An 11,582-nucleotide genomic window follows, 5' to 3' on the forward strand; every position below is an offset into this window, starting at 1 on the left:
AACACAATCTCAACACCTTCCTGGGACTTTGGACACTAGCAGTCCAACTACTGTAAATATAAAAGTTGCTGCCATCATTTCCAATTGTGAACATCTTACACCTACTTCCCAACAAAAGAATGTGGGCCTCTTTTAATCTTTAACAACCATGTCACAAGGCCTGTTGTAAAGCAGATGATGGAAAAGGTCTCAAGACCCCTTCATTTTTATTCTAGATTAAAGATTGTTTCTAAAAACCACAATTTTCTAAATCTCAAATACGTACACACTCAACCTTTTGTTATAATGAAAATGAGAAAACATTTTCTGTTGTGTATAATTTCTTGCTTTATATATCAGCTCAAGTTCCTGATTCTCCACTACTGCAACCCAAATAGTCCATTCTATCCAGGCAAAAAAAGGAGAACTGGTGGCATCATCCTTCACCCATAAAGTCTTTGTACCGCATCCTCTTCTATTACCTTTTCACTTTCATCTAACTAGACGCTACTCTCAACCGGTGCTATTCTTATCCACCTAATTATAGCCAAAAAATCTTCCGCAATGACTTCTCTCTAATCGTTGGGGTCCTCCAGAGATCTATCCTTGAACCTTTCTAATGCTTGACTAATTGCTGCATCAGTTTCCACATGAATGTCAATGGCACTTCTGCTTCACCACTACCCCTCTCCATCCTATCATCCAAAGACCACTATAAAAATTGTTAAACTATTTTTTAACCCAGTTCTGATTGACAAGAAATGGCCTCCAATACCTCCCTGCCATACACTCCAATACTTTATTTGGAAACTGTCTGAGACTGAAACAGCCTTGCTATTTGAGCCTGGGGTGAGCTTCAACACACATCCACATCATCATGAAGACTGTTTCCATTCTGAGACATTGTTAGACTCATCCCACTTACTGCTTAAAATCTTGCCCCTGCTTCTGTTTACCTCTGGACCTTGATTATTTCACTTTACTTCTGGATGGCTGATACTGTTCTACTCTCTATAAATTTGAGATCATTCAAAACTCTGCCTAACTCATACCAAATCATTTTTGCTCATTACCTTTGTGCTTGTTGACCTGTACTGACTTGTGATTAAGCATGTGTTAAGTTTTTAAAATTTTGTACATGTTTTCAAATCTCTCCATTGGTTTGCCCTCCCTTTCTCGGAAATCTTCTCCAGCCTACAATACACTGAGGTATCAGTGCTCATCTGATTCTGACTTCTTGAAGGTCCCCAATTTTGATATCTCCACAACTGGCCAATGTGCCTTAGTAACAAGGATACTAAATTTGAGAAACCTCTCCCTAAACTCTCCACCTCTCTTTTTTTTTCCTTTAAGAGGCACCTTGAAACTTTCTTTAGAATCCTTGCAACGTGGAAACAGGCTATTTAGCGTATTGAGTCCATACCAACCCTCTGAACAGCATTCCACCCAGACCTAACCCCCTCCCCTATCCCTGCAACCCTTCATTTCCCATGGCTAACCCACACATCCCTGGAAATTATGGGAAATTAAGCATGGCCAATTCACTCAATTTCATTATCTTTGGACAGTGGGAGGAAACTGGAGCACCTGCAGGAAACCTATGCAGACACAGGGAGAATGTACAAACTCCACACAGACAGTCACCCGAGGCTGCAAACAAAGCCACGTTGCTGGTGCTGTGAGGCAGCAGTACGAACCACTGAGCCATCATGCTGCTCTATCAAGCTATTGATTGATAGATCTGCTTTCTCCTTATTTGGCTCAAAGTCAAATGTTGTTTAATAAGTCAGGCATTAGACACATTGGGACATTTTGTTGTGTAAAAAGGTACTTTATAAACACAAGTCATTGTTGTAATCAAATGTGTTAGCTTTTGTTTACAAAACTATTTGTTCAATTCCTTCCACATCGTGGATTTGACTCTAACTGTTAAATCGGAAGGTTATGGGATCAAGCTTCACTTGGGATCTGAGCACATTATCTAGGCTGACATTTCAGTGCAATATTGAGGGAGTGTTGCATGGTCAAAGATGTTGATATTTGGATGAAATATTAAACCTGTTTAGAATAATTGTGTTTAGGTCAATGAATAGATCCTATTAATATTGATTTAAAGAAGAATAAATAGTTATCCTAGTGTTTTAATCAGCTCAATCAATATCAGTCAAACAGATGAATTGATAATTTATTTCATAGTGTTGCAAGGAATCCTGCTCAGCACAAATTGTGTACTATATTTCAAAAGTAATTTACTGATGCATGGAACACTACAGCATTTCCTGAAAATGTGAAAGGTCCTTTTCTCTTCTTACTTATCAAGGCGCAGTGGGGTCTTTCTGCCAAAGTTAAACAGGGGTCCGTTCAGTTTTCAAGTGAGAAATGCCTTTAGTTTGTTTGATGGATAGAGTCAAACTCCAATGTTTGTTTGTTTCTTCATATGTTACTGTACTGCTTTAGAGACTATGTATGTATATAAAGATATTTTTATGAATAAAGTACACATTTGAAATTAAAATAAAAACACTTTGGGACCATTAGAACAATAGTAGAGCAGGAGGAATCCCTGAGGCCAGATTATTAATCAGACCAAGCTAATCTGTATCTTAACTTAAGCTACCTGCCTTGGTTCCATAGTCCTTAATAACCTCCCCTGACAGACAAGCATTGTATATTTAAGTATGATAGATCGCTATCGTATGGACAACAAGAGTTCAGAGAAGAAACTTTGAAAGTATGAGTACTTGCTGTCACTGCCAGTTCTACAAACTTAGAATTGTCCTCTTGTTTGTCAGCCAAATAGTAATTTATTCTCTGGTGAGAAAAAAAATCTAGTTTTTTCATAACGTGATACAAAAAGGTGAATATGTTGGCACAGATGTACTTGTATGAAGTCTAATTTACTCCATTCATTGTCAATACCATTTTCTCCTTCTGATACTCTCTTGCTTGCTGTCTCTGTTTGCTGATTGAAGAGACTCATATCTTTAAAACTGTTTATGATGTACATAGCACCAGTCAGCAATTCTTTTTTTATATCTCTTCTGTGTCTCACATCACACATCTGCAAATTCACCCAGAGTGACAGACGGGGAAAAGAATGCATCTGCCACTATATTCACAGTCGCTTGTTCACCACTTCCTAGTTCTTGATTTATTTGTTAATGGGATGTGAACATTGCTGGCTAGGGTGGCATTTATGGCCCATCTGACTTTGCCCTTGAGTAGGAGGTAATGAGCTGCCCTCTTGAACCGCTGCAATCCATTTATTGCAGATCCAACCACAGTGCTGTTAGGAAGGACGTTCCTGGATTTTGAACCGGTGACAGTGAAAGAACAGCAATAGTCAAGGTGTTGTGTAGCCTGGAGGGAAACAAACAAGTGGTGGTGTTTCCATGTATCTGCTGTCCTTTCCTTCCAGCTGGTAGAGATCAATCATTTGGAAGGTGCTATCAAAGAAGCCTTGGTGAGTTGCTCCAGTGCATTTTGTTGAGTGTGCACATTGCTATCCTATGCTACAGTGATGGAGGGAGTGAAAGTTGAATGTGGTAGATGGGGTGTCAAGTCAAGCAGGCTGTCTTGGATGGAGTCCTGACAATCACTCTGAAAATGAGCCCTTTGTTTTTAAAGGACAAATGGATATGGCTGTTTTGTTTTAGTTATTGGTAATATTTGATGCTCCTCTGTACTATTCAAGGGCAATAAGCATACTGTTGACAAAATCACTGTTGCTTAAACCTGACTACAGTGACTCCAAACACAATATAAGAACTTGCCATTTGGTCCACTGGTGTTGAAGGCAGAATTGAGCTTGTTCCAAGAAGTGGGTTGAAGTGGTAACCCATCAGTTATAGCGCTGCATCAATTTAAGTAGATCCATTTAAAAGTTCTGATACAGGCATGTGTTACAGCTTATTTTATTCAGGAACAATGCCAACAAGCTGACACTAATCCCAGCTGGTATCATATTTTTGGCAGTTACCGCTAAAGAACTGCAAAGTCTGGGACTGCAAATAGAATGGTTTTGAATGGCTGTTCATGCTCTGAAAAGTATCTTGGGACATTTCACTAGGTGCTAGATAAATTCATGTGATGGTAGAGGCAATGATACAAGTGTCAGCACAGAATAAAAAGACATATTTAAATTTTATCTTTCATCACCTCATGTCTTGCCCTAGTACTTCACAGCCAATGAAATATTTTTGCAGTGCATTCACTGCTATGATATAGGAAATGGGGGTCGCCAATTTCTGCGCAGCAAGCTCCCACAAAAAGCAAAGTATTAGTAACTAAATAACCTTGTTTTTTAATGATATTGATTGGGGGATAAATTCTGGTCAGGACACCAGAAATAGTTCCCCTGCTCCACTTCAAAAAAAAACACGAGATCTTTTATATCCACCCGAGACGATAAATGGGTCTTCAGTTTAATGTCTCTAAAACAACACAGTTAATAATGCATTGCTGCCTCAGTACGACAATGGCATCTCAGCCTTGATTTTTGCACTGAAGCACTGGAGTGGCACTTGAGCCCACATACACTTGCTTCTGTCTCAGAAGACACTGAGTCACAGCCTGCGCAGTTCAGGGAAATGGAAGAGGTGAGCACATAATTGAGTAAACAAGGTCCATAGCATGTAGAACAATAACAGCAACTGGCATTTAAGCACACTGAGCCGCATTTCTTGCTCCAGACTTGAACTGGGAAAATGGACAGTTTGTAAATCCAGAGGAAAAGGGGGAAGGTCAAGTTCAAGAATGGATTTAAATATGACATTAGAACTTTAGTTAGCAGTCTAATAAGCAATGTAGTACTGGGGTAATCAGCAAATGGAATATAATGTAGGACAGAGTACAGGCAAGTACACTTTTGGATGATGTGATGCTTATTAGTGTGGAAGTTGGGAAAGCAGTCTAGAGGGCGATGAAATAGCTGAGTCTGGAGATGGGAAAGGAATAATTGAGAATAATTGAGTGTCTCAAGGGAGTTCCTCTATGGGTATATTGTTCACAACTCCCTTTTCTGTAAGGCCGGAACATAGTGAAGCCTTCGTGCTGGAGATGTTTTGTGACTCCTGCCTCACTGCACACATTTCTTCTGTGTATAGAACTTGGTGAAATGCAGAGAAGGAACTCTCAATGAACAGATAGTGTGGGTGATCCCACAGCACAGATCACCACTTTGTGATTTTTTTTCTTCCAACAGAATTCGCAGTGGAGAAACTTTTCTTGTAATAACTCAGAAAAGTCCCTTTTATCCTGGTATAAATTGATGTCAATATTTGTAATTATGGGGAAGGGGAGTGACACTGTAATGGTGATGCCTTTAATTCTGTCTGTGACTTGATATCTAGAACAGCATTCAATTGTTACTTGTCAAATGGAATTAATTAATAAAAGAAACTACAGACTTGCATTTATATAGCGCACTTCAGATATTTTATGGGAAATCAAGTACATTTAAAGGATAGTCACTGTACTTTACTGGGTCATGGGCATTGTTGCTACCATAACTGAGACTAAATTTATGTTCTAGATTTAAAGGAGTCAAGAAGTCAAAGCCTTTTATTTTACACTCGTCAAGATTAAGACACAAGAAACAGACTTGAGCATGGCACAAAACTGAAAGAACTGTGGATGCTGGAAATCTGAAACAAAACAGAAATTGCTGGAAAATCTCAGCAGGTCTGGCAGCATCTGTGGAGAGAAATCAGAGTTAACATTTTTGGTCCAGTGACCCTTCTTCAGAACTTTGTTTAGAAATGCACAGAAGAGACACTTATTTCAAGGAAAGGAGCTTTTGAAAACAGGCTAAGTAATCTCAATGTGTAAGAGAAAAATTGTGCAGCTGATCCACAATTTGGATGAATACGTCTAACAACACAAATACAGTGGAAGTATCAAGAGTGGTAATGGAGACATTGAATGTTAATACACACGCAAAAAGAAATCCATATCTGTGGATGATTACTTAAAGAGGCAGCTCTCTGGCAAAGTAAAGAAGGCAAAGACCAGGATATTTTGGGAAATTTCTAAGTTGCAGCATATGGGCAGGAAGCGATGTCACTGCTGTACAATCAGATAGTAGAAACGAAAATAAACAAGGACAAACCTACTCAAATGGACAAATAAGAAAAGGAATTGCAAAAGTAGTCAGCCATGTCAAGAGCAGCAGAAAGGTAAAAGGCTGTGGGGTGTGAGGTCACAATCTCAGGGGATATCATTAGTGAATTTGACAGGGATTTTGAACAGTGAATCCAGTATCTTCCTCATCTAAACAGTCTAGTACCACCACATGGAATGTAATGCAATTTCAGGGGGAATAGCTTTGACATTGATGTACGTATTGTGTAAGATAACTCCTGTAAAGAGTATCAGGTATATCTATAACTTGGTGAGTTATGTGAAAAATAATCACGATGTCCTTCATACAATATATTCCGTTATTATTCATAAGTCACAGAAAAGTCACTGGGCTTTGGTGTGTCAGTTTGAAATTGGCAACTGTTTGCAATAGAGCTTCTAAGCAGTACTGTCAGTTGATACCAAAGTCACCTTGCTGACATCTGTACACAATGCCAATGGCCATATTTGCTCATATTGGTTCATATGTCCAAAGTCTAGAGTGAACCAAAATCAATCAAAAACTAATAAAGAGCTAATAATTATAACAACCATGCCTGAAAGTCATCTGCTTAAAAAAAAACCATTGGAAGAAAGTACTGGAGATCGACTTGTACCACATCCTCTGGATCGGCTTCCTTTACGTTTTTTGGAAGGTGCCAAATTTTTAAAGACCTTTGTATGAACTGAATAATGGAGCAAGGGACTTTGTATCTCCCAGTGCTTGCATCAAGCGGCCTTGTGTCTGATGCAGTATTTTTCATTAAGCACTGAGCTCAATCTCTAAAGAGCATCCTCACTTCTACTGTACTCAGAAATGTTCCACCCTAGCCTCCAATTTGTTTTATAGTTTTCTCAAGTGAGAGTACTGATGTATGTCTTGTTTTCAAAGCAAGCAACAGTGTCGGGAATGAGCTCAATATTAGTTCAAACCATACCAAAATCATTTATTTTGCACTGTTATTACTTCAGCAGGAAGAAAGGACTTTAAACTGAGATGCTGGCAACCAAAGACCAATGCTCCAGCCACCTCTGCTATGCAACATTGTGTTTCATTCCTTGAAACTGCTCCATGAAATAATTTATGTGAATGTAGTATGATTTCAGTAGAGACCAATGCACTTACTAAAAGAATGAAGTTGCAATGTTCACGGTTTAAACAAAAAGTTTTATACTGCACCAAATGCAAAGGACGTGAATATGAATAACTACCCTCATTTAAATAGTTAAATTAAAGATACTAAAATTGCAATAAATGTAATCTATACTGAATTTCTCAACACAAATTCTATACTTATTTGACTCACAACTTGAATAAGTCAGACAATTTCTGGTCAGTATCTGACTTGAGTACTGATTCAAAGCTTCATTTGGGAATTTCTCAAACAGAAAAGTACCCAAAAATCCATGCACCCCGATAATTTACTCCTGGTTGAAAATTTGCTATTCTACTCTGAGGCAGGTTGGTTACATGATCAGTTATTGAGAGCAAGGTACTTTACCAGAACCCATCTTAGAGAAACCATCATACCAACATAAAATATAGGTTTCTGCCCATAAGCATGTAGACTGCTATAAATCCAAAACAGTAACCCTTCCCAGCCAATCTTTCCTGTTGCCGAGAACTAGTCCAGCCAATAGCCCTCCGGGATTGTGGCTCATTATATCTTCTTGCACATCCTTGATTTCAATCACTTCCCTTCTGGCGGTTAAGCCTCAACCCTCAGGTCTTCTTCCTATAATCCCAAACTTATGCCCTTTCACCTCTTTCCTGCTCCTTCCTTATTTAAGGCACATATCAGTTTGTCCAAGCATTAGGTCACCCCTTCTAACATTCCCATTTGTGACTAGCTGTCAAGTTTTGTTTGCTAGTGCTCCTGTCAGCTGTCCTGGGTTTTACCATATTAAGGATGCTATACAAATTGATTTTGTTGTAATAATTTGAAATATATTTGGAAAAACTGAATTTGTGTTCACCAGAAAAGCTACATACTCAGGATGTTGAAAAGCGGGAGCATGTTGTTGTGTCGTTCACTTCTATTTCAGAATGCCCATCTTGCTTTACTCTCCAATAGGATTTCTCTTTGTCCTTTTTGCGTTATCGTCTTCATTGTTTTCAGTTTCTCTTCTCATGTTTAACACATGTGGGCCAAAACCAGTTCTTACGAAATGTCATCGTCTTGAAACATTAGCTTCTATATCTTTTTTCTTCACTTTAACAACATTTTCTTTTTAATTCTGTGTTGATGTCAGAGGTAGGTTCTTTACTCAGAGAGTTGTAGGGGCGTGGAATGCAATGCCCGAGAGGGTAGTGGAGTCGGCCTCGTTAGGGTCATTTAAGCTGCTATTAGATAGGTATTTGAATGATAGTATAAGGTAGGGGTGGAGGTTAGATAGACCTTAGGTTTAGGGTAAAAGTTCAGCACAACATCGTGGGCCGATGGGCCTGTACTGGGCTGCACAGTTCTATGTTGATGCATTGGTTTGTAGACACAGAACTATTGTTATACTTGCAGTATGTATTATTTCTTGCTATTAGGTATCCACTTTTCGTAAAATGTTATAATTCTAGGCGCTGAGAGAATGTCTCCTGTAGCTGGAGAGTCTGGAACCTCGGGATAATGTAGAATATCAGACCATCTTGAATTTTTGGAATTTTCTCCCTAGTCAGTGAATATTCAGTCCCCCGATCATGTTCAGAGCTAAGATTGACAAACTTTTGAATTCGGTGAATGGAAGGATGTAGGGTGCAGGTTTGAAAGTCGATTCGATGCCAAAGATTAACCGTAACCTTATTGAATGTTAGAATAGTCTGTCTTCGTAATATGGACAAGAAAAGCTCAAGCGGATAAATACATTTGTTAAATAAAAGGTACACTTGAACAAGTTCGTGCACTGTCCTTGGTTAATTAGAAACGTACATGAAGGTATCGACAATGTTCATTTCAAAGGACATTGTAGTGGAATGCGGCAAAGCGCAAATATTGCAGGGTTCCTTTTTTTTAAAAAAGTACATGTTTAGCTTTAAGGGCATGGCCGTCTCGAAGTGCGAGTGGACAGCGGAAAGGCGAAGTCTGCGATTAGACAGGCTGCTATTAAACAAAAGCTCCTCTAGATGGCAGCCTTGACTAATGCAGTAACATCAGTTTCATTTCTTGAGAATGATCTCCAGAGACGATTACATTCACCATTTCCCAGCACAAAGTCATCATAAAGTATTGAAGTTTTCGCAAATTCCTCTGGGCTTCTTTAAAGGGATAAAATGTCGGATTACATGTCCACATTACTCTTGAAACGGTATATAAGGGGTTGATGAAAAAGACATTAACATTTTAGCTGGAAACGTGAAGAAATTAATTGAGAGACAGACTTGTTTTGGGGCCCTCTATTCATTTAAGGAGACCAGTGAAACAAACTCAAGTTCTGCTGATTTATCTGACCTTAACAGTCCATCCCGCGTAAATGTGAACGTCCACGTAATTTTAAAGGATAAAAAACAACCAATAACAGAATAACAAATTACTGTGGGTCACTTTTTTTTCATGGAATTGCTTTGTTTAAAGGCGAATATTTCCGACTTAAATATTAGAAAACAAAACCTCACGCAAGTTTCGAGGAATAATGTGTCTGTTTTGTTGCTGCGGTGAGCTCCCTTTTAGTTTTCCCTGAGCCCCTTGTTTATTTTGTCTCCTGTTAGACAGTGGCTGCTAGTAATCTATCCCCCAGCTGCAGATATTTCAGCTTGGCATCGCTGTTTCCGTGCTGAGATGTAGGGTCTGAGCAAATGGATAATGAATGAACTGTCCCCTACAGTTATTACAGTCTTTAAAAAAATGGCCTTAGTGTAATTTACAGCATGGAGTTCTCGGCATCCTGTGGACTAAACCCAATCCCTAGTAGATCATGCATTTCAATTTCAAAAATCTCCTGAAACAAGTTATTTTTTGGAACAAAAAACAAAACTCCCCACTAAACGTGCAAAACTTTTTCGGCAGAGTTTGTATCTTACTGAATGTACTTGAGCTTAACTTGTACATAAAATGAAACCAACATCCCGCCTGACCGAATAACAAATAGTTTTGTGGAGAATAAGTGAGCTATATAATTCGCAGTTGCGCGTTTTAAGTTGTAACTCAATTTTTTTCACGTTAGTGAAAGTGTGTTCACCCACTGCCTGAAATCAAATTTTCTCGGGAGATGCAAATCGCTATAAGTTGCGGACCCGCGCTTTAAAACAATTTTGAGGGCCCTGCTTGTAATTCCGGCGCTAGATAAATACAATGACACTGGGTCATTCAGATCGGGGTTATTGTTTGTACTCGATTTGAACACGACTAACCCTTCATCTCTTTGAGGCAACAGATTCCAAGCTCTGCTCACTCCCTCTCCAACACTCCTGCCTGTTCAATCCCAGCTTGGTTTGTTTTTTACAGCTAGTGTAGAAGGAAGAGAGAATGTGATGCGCAAATACTGCTTACTGGAAGTCGAGGAGACTTGGGGCACGACTCTCCGTGCGCTTTCAGGAGGTAACCGCTAAACTCTGGGCGCCCGTACGGATTGAATGAGAATGATTCAGTTAATAAATGGAAGTTCTTTCTCGGTCAGTGCAATTATTACCAGTGTCTGATCTATACTCCTCCAGGTAGCCGATCGCTGGTTGTTTCCTTGAGCTGTTGCAAGAGATGAAATGATTGCAATTTAATTCGAACAGTATTTTCATTTTGCGCACTTAATTAAGGGAAAAAAAAACAAAACACCTCTGAATTCTTTCCTGAAAGGGAAGGGGTGGGATCAGCCTTTAATTAGTGTTAGCATGAGTCCGCTGTCAACTGGAAGCCTCAGTCATTGCAGTTTGATATTCAAATGTCGCTTGTCACTCGTGGCACTTGTTAATTGAGTATATATTTAAAATGGTGCAACGCTGCAATCGAATGCATCCAATTTGCAGCACAGAAATAGATTCTTCATCGCAACTCTGCCGGAGTTGATGCTTCCTACGCGAGGCATTCCCTCCGGAGCTCACTGTACACCTCCCTTGTGTATCTAGTCCCTGCTCAGATGCACACCCGTGCTGTGCAACCTGCAAACCGCGTGGGTTAGAGGAGAGTTGCTACCGGTTTCTTACATCGCTTCATGTCTGTGCTACATATTTTGTGGGTCGTTGTGTGCGTTGAGGCGCATGCATTCAGGTGAATTTATTGGTGTGCACTTAATGCCACGTTCAATAAGGGAGCTCAGCAGCAGGGCACGGGGGAGAGGCTAGGAGTGGGTTAGTCAATGTTGAGTGTGTGTGTGTGTGTGTCTGTCTGAGCCTGGGATAAAATCCTGCCCCTCACCAGTCACTTGCTGTTGGTGGGTGACGTCAGCCTTGCAGCTGATCAGGAATTCTGCACAACTTTCAAGGCTAAGGGGGATGATGGACGGCTCCCGGAGCCAATGGGCTGTCACCCCGGCCCCCCCACCCCCAGCGGCAGGCAGCGGGT

Source organism: Rhincodon typus, chromosome 6 (genome assembly GCF_021869965.1).
Source record: "Rhincodon typus isolate 14 chromosome 6, sRhiTyp1.1, whole genome shotgun sequence".
NCBI lineage: Eukaryota > Metazoa > Chordata > Chondrichthyes > Orectolobiformes > Rhincodontidae > Rhincodon > Rhincodon typus.